The sequence below is a fragment of the Haliotis rufescens genome, unplaced genomic scaffold (assembly GCF_023055435.1).
Source record: "Haliotis rufescens isolate VD_foot unplaced genomic scaffold, xgHalRufe1.0.p SCAF_33, whole genome shotgun sequence".
NCBI lineage: Eukaryota > Metazoa > Mollusca > Gastropoda > Lepetellida > Haliotidae > Haliotis > Haliotis rufescens.
The window spans coordinates 735,042-750,204 of record NW_025964035.1 but is presented as its reverse complement, the minus strand read 5'-3'; positions in this window follow the sequence as shown (position 1 = coordinate 750,204).

Genomic DNA, 15,163 nt, shown 5'->3' with positions numbered 1-15,163 from the left:
CATAAGTGTTGCTTTACTATTTTAGTCGGGCTGCTTATCCTTCTTAAGACTGTTTTTTTTAAGTAAATATTCCACGATAAAACATTGTTTATCATGACGTCTTTTCTGGAGATTTGAACATGAGCTTGCAACTTGATGACGTCGTATAATGGACGACATTATTTTTGAGAGGGGAGTGTCTCGTGGGTTGTTCCCCATAGATGTAGCTGGGCAACGCAGATAATTAAACGGGAGAGATATGACAATCGGTATTTGGTGAAAAGGTACAGCCAATCGACGTTAGGAATGTGAGAATATGTGGGAAATACTAAACTTAACCCACCTGTTCGTAAAATGGACTCGTCCGACATTTTCAAGGCCGGATTCTATTCAGTGAGTCATCGCTATTAAAATTTTGGTAAATATTTTTTAAACTTTTGTACATTTTATCAACATCCTTAAAGGGGCCATAATGTGGACATCTCATATAACTTAAAGAAAAACGACTCGTTGCCGTTGTTTATCGTACAAAAAACACTGCAGGGAGAATAAACCAGTGTCTAATTTACGATAAACAACTCCCACTCGTCCTTAATGTTTTAAATAAAATCTTTATGTTTGAGATATAAGTCTAAGAATCGTATTTAAAAATCTTCCCGCGCCTAACGAGGAAGTAATGTACAGATGCTAATCTCAAGAATGTTGAACAAGTATCAGTGACATTAAGTCATTGCGACCGACATTAAGAGTCTATCTCAACCAACCAATCACAGAACGTAACACATACATTTCCGTCCATTCATCATGTAGAATGTAGCTTACAGCGAGCTTGTCACGTGATGGATTTCCCGTTAGCCACACCCCTCAAGGCGGTTTGGGGGTCTCGCCAGGTGCCCTTGTAGTCAGCATGGACAGTCGGATACCCTGCCGCCCACGGGACAAGCGTTACACACAGCCAATTTTTTACCCATAGACGTTTCGGTGTAGATCCTAACACCTTTATTAAGCAAGTGAACTTGTCTTACTTCATCACACCAACTTCTAAATGCCACTTAAAGAAGTCATTTCTTTGTTGTTTGTTGGTTTCACACACTGAATTCTTTCACGTATAGATTTCTGGGTTAATCTTTTATTTCAATTTGAAAGTCAACACGTAACACATGTATATTTGATGTAATATTTAATGATATTCAAATCATATATTTAGTTTGTTTGCGTGGTTTGTAACGCGGCACCTAGAAATATCCCAGCTATACGATGCCTGTCTTCATATAACAGAATAAAGACCAACGATTGATACTACATTGTATCTGTAGCGATACCACACCGTCGAGTCTATAGAGGAAATCCCCGGTACATTTCTATAGATGAAATCCCAGATCCATTTCCACAGAAGAAATCCCAGATCCATTTCTATAGAAGAAACCCCCGATCCTTTTCTATAGAAGAAATCCCCGATCCATTTCTATAGATGAATCCCCGATCCATTTCTATAGAAGAAATCCCAGATCCATTTCTATAGAAGAAACCCCCGATCCATTTCTATAGAAGAAACCCCCGATCCATTTCTACAAAAGAAATCCCAGATCCATTTCTATAGAAGAAATCCCAGGTCCATTTCTATAGATGAAATCTCAGATCCATTTCTATAAAAGAAATCCCCGATCCATTTCTATAGAAAAAATCCCTGATCCATTTCTATAGAAGAAATCCCCGATCCATTTCTATAGAAGAAATCCCAGGTCCATTTCTATAGATGAAATCTCAGATCCATTTCTATAAAAGAAATCCCCGATCCATTTCTATAGAAGAAACCCCCGATCCTTTTCTATAGAAGAAATCCCCGATCCATTTCTATAGATGAAATCCCCGATCCATTTCTATAGAAGAAATCCCAGATCCATTTCTATAGAAGAAACCCCCGATCCATTTCTACAAAAGAAATCCCAGGTCCATTTCTATAGATGAAATCTCAGATCCATTTCTATAAAAGAAATCCCCGATCCATTTCTATAGAAGTAATCCCCGATACATTTCTATAGAAAAAATCCCTGATCCATTTCTATAGAAGAAATCCCCGATCTATTTCTATTGAAGAAATCCCAGATCCATTTCTACAGAAGAAACCCCCGATCCATTTTTATAGAAGAAATCCCAGATCCATTTCTAAAGAAGAAATCCCCGATCCATTTATATAGAAGAAATCCCCGATCCATTTATATAGAAGAAATCCCTGATCCATTTCTATAGAAGAAATCCCCGATCCATTTCTATTGAAGAAATCCCAGATCCATTTCTACAGAAGAAACCCCAGATCCATTTTTATAGAAGAAATCCCCCATCCATTTCTATAGAAGAAATCCCCCATCCATTTCTATAGAAGAAATCCCCCATCCATTTCTATAGAAGAAATCCCCATAGCTTACGATGAAATAATACAGATACGTCTTAATAATCTGAAATGAAATGTAATTTATTCCTTTTTTGTCCATATCGTATTGTAACGCTGATTTCATTCACGCCTATCTGAGGTTTTTGCTTTCTCATAGACTAGATGACTTCAAATCACTGATTTAACATGTAGCTAACTAGTACCTGAATTTAGCTGCACGCCAAAGTCAGCGATATTCCAGCTTTGAGTCCTCGTACCCTAAAATGCGCACTAAGTGTGTAGATAACTATAAACAATTTATGCTGACAGAAAATCAAACAAAAAATGTGAAAAAGGAGACAAAACGTAGTGTGGAGCTGGTTTGGAAAAGCAGGGCACAATTAACGAAGGTTGTGAGTGCATGAATGGGTTGAGACTTACTTGGTTACCGAATAAAAATAAGGATCCACCGATGATCGCTTGGAACAAAAATATTACTGTGCGTACTATATCATGTCTGGTGTTTCAATTTTTCTCATTTCTGTAATATCGGTACCACTTGACAAAACATGGTATTGTTCTTTGCCTGACATTAGCTTTAACTGTAAACGAACAAAAATGATGTATTGAGGTGTATCTGCAGAGCGGCGTCTCTTATGCATGCAAGAATCATATAATTGTGGGTTCGAATCCCAAAATACTTCGATTCTTTGGTTGTTCTGATGGTCGCGGGTTTCACCAAAGTGGTGAACGTCTAAGATGTGCAGCGGCGTCGGGTAGCCTAGTGGTTAAAGCGTTCCCTCGTCACGCCGAGGACCCGGGTTCGATTCCCGACATGGGTACAATGTGTGAAGCCCATTTCTGGTGTCCCCCGCCGTGATATTGCTGGAATATTGCTAAAAGCGGCGTAAAACCAAACTCACTCACTCTAATATTTGCATCACGTGAAGCTGACATGCCGTGACGGGACTGACATACTGTTTAAAGTAGCGCTAACCTCAAATCACTCACTTTACATCATTAAGTGATACAGTCTGAAAACGTTTCCGCAACATGAACATCCACTGAAAGTCAGCCAGATCATTGGCGTTAATATTCGGGTTGTGCTCTGTCATGATGACTTAACAATGACTTGGCGTTTTTGCTGTTATTCCATCAGTCTTCAAACGTCACGATAAAATTGCATTTTTCATTTAAGGATATTTCCGTCACACGTGTGTCTCTCATTTCGGAGAAAGCTGCTTCGAACAGTATGTCAGTTATATCACGACGTTTCGGCTTAATGTGGGAGTATTTCAGTTATGTCACGGCGTTTCGACATAATGTGGGAGTATTTCGGTTATATCACGGCGTTTCGGATTAATGTGGGGGTATGTCGGTTATATCACGGTGTGTCTGCTTGATGTGGGAGTATTTCAGTTATATCACGACGTTTCGGCTTAATGTGGGAGTATTTCAGTTATGTCACGGCGTTTCGACATAATGTGGGAGTATTTCGGTTATATCACGGCGTTTCGGATTAATGTGGGGGTATGTCGGTTATATCACGGTGTGTCAGCTTGATGTGGGAGTATTACAGTTATATCACGGTGTGTCAGCCTGATGTGGGAGTATTCCAGTTATATCACGGCGTGTCAGCTTAGTGTGAGCGTATTTCGGTTATATCACGGTGTGTCAGCTTGATGTGGGAGTATTTCAGTTATATCACGGTGTGTCAGCTTGATGTGGGAGTATTCCAGTTATATAAAAGGTGTGTCAGCTTGATGGAGTATTTCAGTTATATCACGGTGTGTCAGCTTGATGTGGGAGTATTCCAGTTATATCACGGTGTGTCAGCTTGATGTGGGAGTATTACAGTTATATCACGGTGTGTCAGCCTGATGTGGGAGTATTCCAGTTATATCACGGCGTGTCAGCTTAGTGTGAGCGTATTTCGGTTATATCACGGTGTGTCAGCTTGATGTGGGAGTATTTCAGTGATATCACGGTGTGTCAGCTTGATGTGGGAGTATTTCAGTGATATCACGGCGTGTCGGTTTAATGTGGGAGTATTTCGGTTATATCACGGTGATAGCTTCATGTGGGAGTATTTCAGTTATATCAGTGTGTCAGCTTGATGAAGTATTTCAGTTATATCACGGTGTGTCAGCTTGATGTGTGAGTATTTCAGTTATATCACAGTGTATCAGCTTGAAGTGGGAGCATTTCAGTTTTATCAGTGTGTCAGCTTGATGTGGGAGCATTTCAGTTATATCACGGCGTTTCAGCTTGATGTGGGAGTATTTCAGTTATATCACGGTGTGTCAGCTTAATGTGGGAGTATTTCAGTTATATCACTGGGTGTCAGCTAGATGCGGGAGTATTTAAGTTATATCACTGGGTGTCAGCTAGATGTGGGAGTATTTCAGTTATATCACAGTGTTTCAGCTTGATGTGGGAGCATTTCAGTTATATCAGTGTGTCAGATTGATGTGGTAGTATTTCAGTTATATCACGGTGTGTCAGCTTGATGTTGGAGTATTTCAGTTATATCAGTGTGTCAGCTTGATGGAGCATTTCAGTTATATCACGGTGTGTCGGGATAATGTGGGAGTATTTCAGTTATATCACGGTGTGTCAGCTTGATGTGGGAGTATTCCAGTTATATCACGGTGTGTCAGCTTAATGTGGGAATATTTCAGTGATATCACGGCGTGTCGGTTTAATGTGGGAGTATTTCAGTTATATCACGGTGTGACAGCTTGATGTGGGAGTATTTCAGTTATATCATGGCGAGTCAGCTTGATGGAGCATTTCAGTTATATCACCGTGTGTCAGATTGATGTGGGAGTATTTCAGTTTTATCACAGTGTGTCAGCTAGATGTGGGAGGATTTCAGTTATATCAGTGTGTCAGCTTGATGTTGGAGTATTTCAGTTATATTACGGCGTGTCAGCTTGATGTGGGAGTATTTCAGTTATATCACGGTTTGTCAGCTTGAAGTGGGAACATTTCAGTTATATCAGTGTGTCAGTTTGATGTGGGAGTATTTCAGTTATATCACGGTGTGTCAGCTTGATGTAGGAGTATTTCAGTTATATCACGGTGTGTCAGCTTGATGTTGGAGTATTTCAGTTATATCACGGTGTGTCAGCTTGATGTTGGTGTATTTCAGTTATATCACGGTGTGTCGGGTTAATGTGGGAGTATTTCAGTTATATCACAGTGTGTCAGCTTGATGTGGGAGTATTCCAGTTATATCATGGCGTGTCGGCTTAGGGTGAGCGTATTTCGGTTATATCACGGTGTGTCAGCTTGATGTGGGAGTATTTTAGTTATATCAAGGTGTGTCAGCTTGATGTGGGAGCATTTCAGTTATATCACGGTGTGTCAGATTGATGTGGGAGCATTTCAGTTATATCACGGTGTGTCAGCTTGATGTGGGAGTATTTCAGTTATATCAGTGTGTCATGAGATCAGATTGATGTGGGAGTATTTCAGTTATATCACCGTGTGTCGGGTTAATGTGGGAGTATTTCAGTTATATCACGGTGTGTCAGCTTGATGTGGGAGTATTCCAGTTATATCACGGTGTGTCAGCTTGATGTGGGAGTATTTCAGTGATATCACGGGGTGTCGGTTTAATGTGGGAGTATTTCGGTTATATCACGGTGTGACAGCTTGATGTGGGAGTATTTCAGTTATATCAGTGTGTCAGCTTGATGGAGTATTTCAGTTATATCACGGTGTGTCAGATTGATGTGGGAGTATTTCAGTTATATCATAGTGTTTCAGCTTGATGTGGGAGCATTTCAGTTATATCACGGTGTGTCACCTTGAAGTGGGAACATTTCAGTTATATCAGTGTGTCAGTTTGATGATGGAGTATTTCAGTTATATCACGGTGTGTCAGCTTGAAGTGGGAGTATTTCAGTTATATCACGGTGTGTCGGGTTAATGTAGGTGTATTTCAGTTATATCACGGTATGTCAGCTTGAAGTGAGAGTATTCCAGTTATATCTCGGCGTGTCGGCTTGATGTGGGAGTATTTCAGTTATATCACGGCGATTCGGCTTGATGTGGGAGTATTTCAGTAATATCACGGTGTGTCAGTTTGATGTGGGAGTATTCCAGTTATATAAACGGTGTGTCAGCTTGATGGAGTATGTCAGTTATATCACGGTGTGTCAGCTTGACCGAGTATTTCAGTTATATCACGGTGTGTCAGCTTGATGTGGGAGTATTTTAGTTATATCACGGCGTGTCAGCTTGATGTGGGAGTATTTCAGTTATATCACGGCGTGTCAGCTTGATGTTGGAGTATTTCAGTTATATCACGATGTGTCAACTTGATGTGGGAGTATTTCAGTTATATCACTGGGTGTCAGCTAGATGAGGGAGTATTTCAGTTATATCAGCGTGTCAGTTTGATGTGGGAGTATTTCAGTTATATCACGGCATGTCAGCTTGATGTGGGAGTATTTCAGTTATATCACGGCGATTCGGCTTGATGTGGGAGTATTTCAGTTATATCACGGTGTGGCAGCTTGATGTGGGTGTATTACAGTTATATCATGGCGAGTCAGCTTGATGGAGTATTTCAGTGATATCACGGTGTGTCAGCTTGATGTGGGAGTATTTCATTTATATCACGGTGTGTTGGGTTAATATGGGAGTATTTCAGTTATATCACGGTGTGTCAGCTTGATGTGGGAGTATTTCAGTTATATCATGGCGTGTCGGCTTAGGGTGAGCGTATTTCGGTTATATCACGGTGTGTCAGCTTGATGTGGGAGTATTTTAGTTATATCAAGGTGTGTCAGCTTGATGTGGGAGCATTTCAGTTATATCAGTGTGTTAGCTTGATGTGGGAGTATTTCAGTTATATCACGGTGTGTCAGCTTGATGTGGGAGTATTCCAGTTATTTCACGGTGTGTCAGCTTGATGTGGGAAAATTTCTGTCATATCACGGCATGTCAGCTTGAGGTGGGAGTATTTCTGTCATATCACGGCGTGTCAGCTTGGTGAGGGAGGGAAGCCCGAAGTGATCCAGGGCGTATACGACCTCAGTATGATATGCCGTCATCATCATATTAGCACTGTGAAAATGAACGTCACCTTAATTGTAATATTTATAATGTGCCAAATCTACACCCAACTGCATGCTCAATGCGCTTCATTACTATCCCGGGGGCACGGGTGGCCCAGTCGTCTAAGGCGCCGCGATTCCCTGTGCAGAGTTGCGTCCCTTGGGCACGCCAGAAAACTATGATTGTGGGTTCGAATCCCGGTTCTCCCCGATTATGTTTCTAGGTTTGTCAGCACCATACCCGTGGGTTTCACCGTAGTGTTAAACGTCTGAGACCTACATCACTTCGGGCTTTCCTCCCACATTAAGCTGACACGCCGTGATATAACTGGAATACTGTGAATACTCACTCACTCACTCATTACTATCCCATTTAGTGGATCAGCGGCGCTCTTTTTCATTCTCATCTCCTTGTGGTGTAAACACAAACACAAAAAGAATTTGTGTCAAAAAGCAGTAAAGTCTACAAATTCGAAACCAACGCCCTACCACCAGATTCAGGACTCTTTGTGATTGAGGAGTTTCTTGCCAAAAAAATATGAATCACTTTGAGGAAATCAACATTTCAAAATCTTTGTTTTTTTTATTGAGCAGGATGGGTGGTGGTGGGGATAAGACGTATGCAAAACTCAGGGAACTAAATTATTTTATTCTGAATTCAAGTTTTGAACCGTGCCCTAAGAAAACAGAAAGAAGTTGAATGTTCATAGGAGAAAGGACTTGTGTATGTGCATTGTACAGCCTCTTCACTCGCTTTATATGTGCCCGATAACAACATGCACACTTCCTTCTTTCGTTGTGTGAGGTTTTCCCATCTTCCCGAGGCAAGGGAGTTAACTGACTGTAAAAGTCAAGTTTCCACCCTTGCCGAACTAGGCTGGAATTCCGGAGTTACATTTTGGCTGGACTAACGAGTCTATGCATAGTCCAATCAAAATCGCGTCACGAACTTGATCTGACATCCGGTTCGTAAACAACATGGATTTCAACGTGCAGATTTCGATCGACTGCAGGATTTGTAACGCATGTGTACCGTTCAACTGGTCGTCGACAGATATTTTGCAATTTTGTTTATGTTTTTAATCAAGGTGCTCAAGTGATTGGATGCACTTCGCGGGGTAAAAACAATATACATCTTTGATTATCGATCAGATCGTTTTGTCTGGGCCATTTTGTTTGAAGCAAATCCAAGTGATATTAGAGATGGAATCTGATTGGTCTATAGAAGGGACATTGAAGGGACATAACTAGTAATAGCCACTCGTGGCGCTACGATCGAGTCCAGAAATTCCAGCTATGTGCGGCAAGGGTTGCAACTGAACTTTTATCGTAAGATAACGTCTTGCCTAGGGAAGATGGAGGTTTACCATGCCATATGTCTGTCTATGCGCTGTCCATGCCAAACCGGAAGTTAGGTAGCAGCCACCATTTGCTCGTCAAAAATGAAGCATAATTTAGTCCAATTTTTAGCCCTTTTAATTAATATTTTGAACTAAATGAAACTTATTTGACGCACCGAAAGGATTCCCGCCAGAATCGTTATATTATTTATTTAAGAGTTGACTTTCACTTTGTTTGAGTTCATTGGAGTGTTAACCCTCATATAGTGAGGGCCAAACTGCATGAACGCCGTATCTTGCGACGACGTTAATGTAATGTTTGTCCCTCTATAAGAAAATATAAGTCAACTGTTTTATATTTTTTATCAGCTGGGATATTGATGGAAACTGTTCTTGTTCTTTAGGACGTTTTATTAAACCATGTATTCCTTCATGATATTTGGACTAACTTGTTTTGGCCGCCATTTCCATAATCAAAAATAATTCCTTCTAAAAGCAGAGTCCATTGTACGATTCTGATAATATCATAACTATGTGTTTATGAATCACTATCAAAGAGTGATGATACCAGGTGTTCGCGAAAAGGTGAGCGTATCTTGCCCCACTGGTGTCATAAATCTAAAGAGTGAGGGAGTGAGTGAGTTTGGTTTAACGCCGATTTTAGCAATATTCCAGCAATATCACGGCGCGAGACACCAGAAATGGGCTCCACACATTGTACCCATGTCAAGAATCGAACCCGGGTCTTCAGCGTGACAAGCGAACGCTTTAACCACAAGACTACCCGACCGCCCCACAAATCTGACGAAAACCACGGGAACACGTGTTACAAGTCAAAATAGGGAATCGTATTGGACATCTGTGACTATGGTTATGCTATAGGTTGGTGTTTTAAACATGCGGTTAGAGGTGTACACAACACATCATCAGGCCAGTCGCACTGCACTGGGAGAACACATTTCTTTACGTTTGCCATTAATATTTTACAGTTGACGAGGACCGCCTCCGTGGTCTAGAGGTCGAGCGTCCGCCCGGAGAGCGGAAGGTACGGGGTTCGATCCCCGGCCGCGTCATACCAAAAGACGTTAAACGATGATACTTGTTGTTACCCTGTCTGGCGCTCGGCATCAAGGGCCTAAAACAAGGACTGGTCGGCTCGGAGTCAGTCTACCGTGTCTGAGTGGGGTATTCATGTTAAACTGCGGCATGGTATCTCAGTGGGCTAGCACTATAAATCGGCATCAGTCCGGACTAGTACAAGCAGCCACACACACACACACACACGTGCATGCACGTCGCTATATACATGTAAGTGCAATAATCTTGGACGCGACGTTAAACCCCATTTCACCTCACCTCACCCTACAGTTGACGAAAGCTGCTGAAACGGACATAAAATATTCACAAGCAAAATGTTTATGAAAATGTTGACAGTTTATTTAAAACTATTGTTTCCTGGGCCGCGGGGCAGAGCTGTGATGGCTCTGGCGTGACGTCGTCACAGGCTTGAGAGCTTAAAATGTTCCTTTTGAATCCGGAATTGTAAGAAATAATTTCCATAAATATTTTTAACACAGTAACATGGGGAAAGAGCTGAATCAATTTCCAGGTGTATATTTCCATGTTGTTGTTTTTCAGCAGCGGTCGTAATTTGGCACTCAAAACTGGCTTCCACGGTAAATATTGCTTGGAGATGTCACTGCAATATTGAATGCCATTACAATCAAATGACATCGATATTCACTCTTCCACTGAAGCTACTTTGGTGTCCTTTTCACCCACAGAACAGTGCTTATTACCGTTTACAAACTGAAAAACGTTGGAGGAAATATGTTAGACATGAATACACAATGCCATTTAGAAAGTGGTCAAATGTAAAAAAAAGTTATATTTGGGATAACACATTCTTAGTAAAGTACAGATCTATTACTTTTTTGGGTTGAGTCACGTCCGGGATTCGAAACCAGACTGCCAGAAAAAAAAGTATTAGAATCGGTACTTTACTAAGAAAGTGTTTTATCATCCAAAACTGGCTCCCACAGGAGATATCGCTTGGATGAGATCAAGCGATATCTACACTGTAGATATCGCTGCAATGAAATTACATCACAATGCTTTGCAGACCATTTTGACATCACTGGTTACCATGACGTCACAATCAAATGATATCACTAATGGCTCTGCTACTGAAGCTGTTAGCAGTACTTTTTACACTGAAGACACTTCTAATTACTGTCTCCAAATTGAAAAAGTGGAATAATGATGTTGGGTGGCAAGCCTCGGAATTTTTCCACTTTTATCAACTCGTGTTAATATTTGAAATCAAAAGACACTCGGGTGAGATTCTCTATATCCCAAATATGACATTTGTTATAAATATTTTAGATGATAAAGAAACTCTTACCGCAGTGTCTTTTCATATGAAAATTATAAACACGAGTCGATGAAATTGAAAACTTCAAGGTTTGCAGAGGCATTTTAATACGTTTATCGACATTTATCGACGCGACGAAAATATATTTGATATCAAAAGGCACTAGGGTAAGATTCTCTATAATGTAACGATTCAGCATCTGCACACGGTCGACTTCCACAAGCCGTTCAGAGTTATCGCCCTTTTAGGAAATATTTTAATCGTTGCATGGGATATCAAAACGTTTTTTCTAAAGAAACCAATAATACGAAAGACGCTTCTCAACGGTTATGCTAAGGTAAAGCACGCCTCTTGGCATACATGAAAAAACAACTGAAAACAGAATGAGACTCAAGGGAGGGTCTAAAATATCAAACTTGTCAGGACCTTTGACACTGCAGGGCCAGGATATAATACTCAGTCAATCTCGGGTGAGTGAGGCGGGAGTCAACTTCATGTGAGAGGGTCATATTTTTTTAAATGGATGAAATTGAATATAAATGATATGATATTTGAAAATTACAGAGATACAGTATTTTATGGAGTGAAAGGGAGTGTGTACTCGGTGATACTCAATTATCTTCTACTTACGGCAAACTATTTCAAGTATAAATGTAAAGTTCTTGAAATGATCTGTACATTTAATACCTATGTTAAGGAGCTAGAGTTTCAAATACAAATTATTAACAAACCTCAGAAAATGGACCATGTTACGATAGAGCGAATATCATTAGCTGTGTCCAAGTAATGTCTACTAAGCCGGCACAGACTCACCTTCCCGAGGCAAGGGAGTTAACTGACTATGAAATCGAAATCCGGTCAATAACCTGTCGTGGAGATTTCGTGCGATTGCAGGATTTGCAAAGCATTGCACCGCCAACTCATTGTCAACAGATAATTTCCAAGTTTTTTCATGTTTCTTATCAAGGTGCTCACTTGAATTGATGCACTTCGCAATGTGAGACCCGTTTTATCACAATATAGATCTTGATTGTCGATCAGGTCGTCTTGACTGGGCGCCGCCGTTTTGTTTGAAACAAATGCAAGTGATACGAAATGTGGAATCTGATTGGTCCATAGGAGAGGCTTAAAAGGGACATAACTCGTAATAACCATTGGTGGCCCTACGATCGAGCCAAGGAATTCAAGCCTAGTTCGGCAAGGGTGGAAACTGGACTTTCAAAGTCAGTTAACTCCTTGCCTCGGGAAGATGGCACAGACTACGACCTAAGTCAGCCACGTGGTCCTGTAGGGTTTGGAGTAAGTTCGTGATACCTTATGTGAAAAAACAAATACGAAAAAATATTCATGTGAGAGCACAGTCAGTAACACCATGTAGGTGAAATCCGCGAGAACGGTTACTTTGTTTGTTTTGTTTTTGTTTTTTTAACGCCGCACTCCAGCTATAATGACGCCGGTCTGTAAATAATCGAGTATGGACCAGAAAATCCAGTGATTGACATCATAAGCAACGATCCACGCAATTGGGACTGATGACATGCATCAACCAAGTCAGCGAGCCTGACCACCCGATCCCGTTAGTCGCCTCTCACGACAAGCATAGTCGCCTTTTACGACAAGCATGGGTTGTTGAAGACCTATTGCACCCCGGATCTTCGCAGGTTACTCGGTCTACTGTGCCACCCGTGATGCTTGCCTGTGGAGATGGTCAGTGAACGGATATACCGAGTACAGGTCTATATTTTAGCCAGGTCGAACACATAGTGCAATACTTCGAATTCCTGGGTCGTTACTGTCTGGGGTGCCGATGGAGCATGGGCGTGTTACGGACAATGTCTTTATTCAGCAAATTTGTAAAATGTCTCAAATCAACACCCACTCACTTTACAAAATTATGTTCAAATGTCACCTGTATTGTGTGGTTTCACCTGGTGGGTTGGTTGGTTTTGTTGTTTAACGCCGCACTCAGCAATATTCCAGCTATATGACGGCGGTCCTTAAATAATCGAGTCTGTACCAGACAATCCTGTGAATGATATCATGAGCATCGATCCACCCAATTGGATCGATGACATGCATCAACCGAGTCAGCGAGCCTGACCACCCGATCCCGTTAGTCGCCTTTTACGACAAGCATAGTCACCTTTTACGGCAAGCATGGGTTGCTGAAGACCTGTTCTACCCCGGAATCTTCGCGGGTCTCACCTGGTGGGAATTCCGGGTTATGACCGGTTGCCGCCAACCTGCGCTTGCCTTAGAGGCGACTTCATCGATCGGTGGTAAGGCTCGGTGACTCGACTGATGACGTGTCATCGCACCCCAATAGTCTGGGTCGTTCTCATAATATCAATCACTGGATTGTCGGGTCCAGCCTCGGTTATTTACAGGAAGCCGTTATATAGTGTTTTCACTGCGTACATAGTAAATGTTATATTGTTTACAACATATTTTTTACAGAAAGATAAAAATAAATGTTATTAAATCTCCATGTTGTAAATCATATTTACAGTTAATTTGTGAAAGTGACTGACAAATGTGGGATCTCGTAATTTGACAGAGTGTAGCAAAGATAGAAACACTTGAACATTGGACATGACCAAAAAACTGCAAACAAGAGGTCCAAAACACATCTATATATGATATCCGTATCAAATACATCACCATAAAAAAAAAACATTTCTTGTTTGTTTCATTTTTAGGCACCAAAAAATGGGCGTTTACTTTCTTTTGCATGACAGTTTAATCGCGATGTGTTACCTATGGTTACAGCGAGCCTGTTTAGCCATGGCTGGGTCTTGATCTGACCTGCACTCATCACAAAAAGCATGGTGTTTTATAACTCTGTTTAATTAACCACACATCTATGTGAGCGGATGACACGTGTGTCACATTCCCCATGTCGTGTTGTACGGGTGGAGCTGAATGTCTCTTCTGTTCCAAACATCCACTTGTCCAGCTTTCGATCTTTTTTTTACACATTTTGTCGACGTTGTTTCCTACACTGCAAATACTGCATTTTGTTAGACCAGGAAATGCTACGTTAAAGTTGAAATGAAATGAATAATACGAACGAGCATATTTATCGCCGGTTCTGATCACGTGACAAGGTAGGGTGCTATAAACCGGTCTGAGCCATAAACCGGTCTGACATTTTTACGACACACTTTACAGCTGCCATATTACGTGTAAAGATCCGGTCGGGAAGTAATACAACACGAACGAAAGGACCACAAAGTCTGTTCTGAATAAAATATATCCCGATAGTAGACATGCTTTTCGTGAGTATATAATGTTTCAGGCTTATAACTATGTCAAGCATTGCACCCAGAAACTTTGACATTGACCATAACGTTTGCACTTCATACATGTATATGCCCCTAGATTTGACATAGTACACTGTGAACTGAGCAAGTGGAAGCATATTCCACAATTACATTGAATGCGGAGTGAGAAACATCTCCAATCAAGAGTTACCCCAAATACCTGATGTATTCTCTCTAGTCCATCTGTACGCTCATGGTCTCTTTCGGGATCCGGCTTAGAAGTTTTTGTTTTGTTTGTTCGTTGTTTTACGCCGCACTCAGCAATATTCCAGCTGAGGTCTGTAAATAATCGAGTCTTGATCAGACAATCCAATGATTAATAGCATGAGCATCGATCCACACAATTGGGATACGATGACATGCATCAACCAAGTCAGCGAGCCTGACCACCCGATCCCGTTAGTCACCTCTTACGACAAGCATAGTCGCCTTTTACGTAAAAATACCGTAATGACACTGAATACGGTATGATGATGGATGAGTATGGTTTTACGCCGCTTTTAGCAATATTCCAGCAATATCACGGCGGGGGACACCAGAAATGGGCTTCACACATTGTACCCATGTCGGGAATCGAACCCGGGTCTTCGGCGTGACGAGCGAACGCTTTAACCACTAGGCTACCCGACCGCACCGAAGACCGTATAAAGACTTCATAAACTTTAAAGTTAATTTCGGTATAACAAAACGAATGATTATTCTTGACG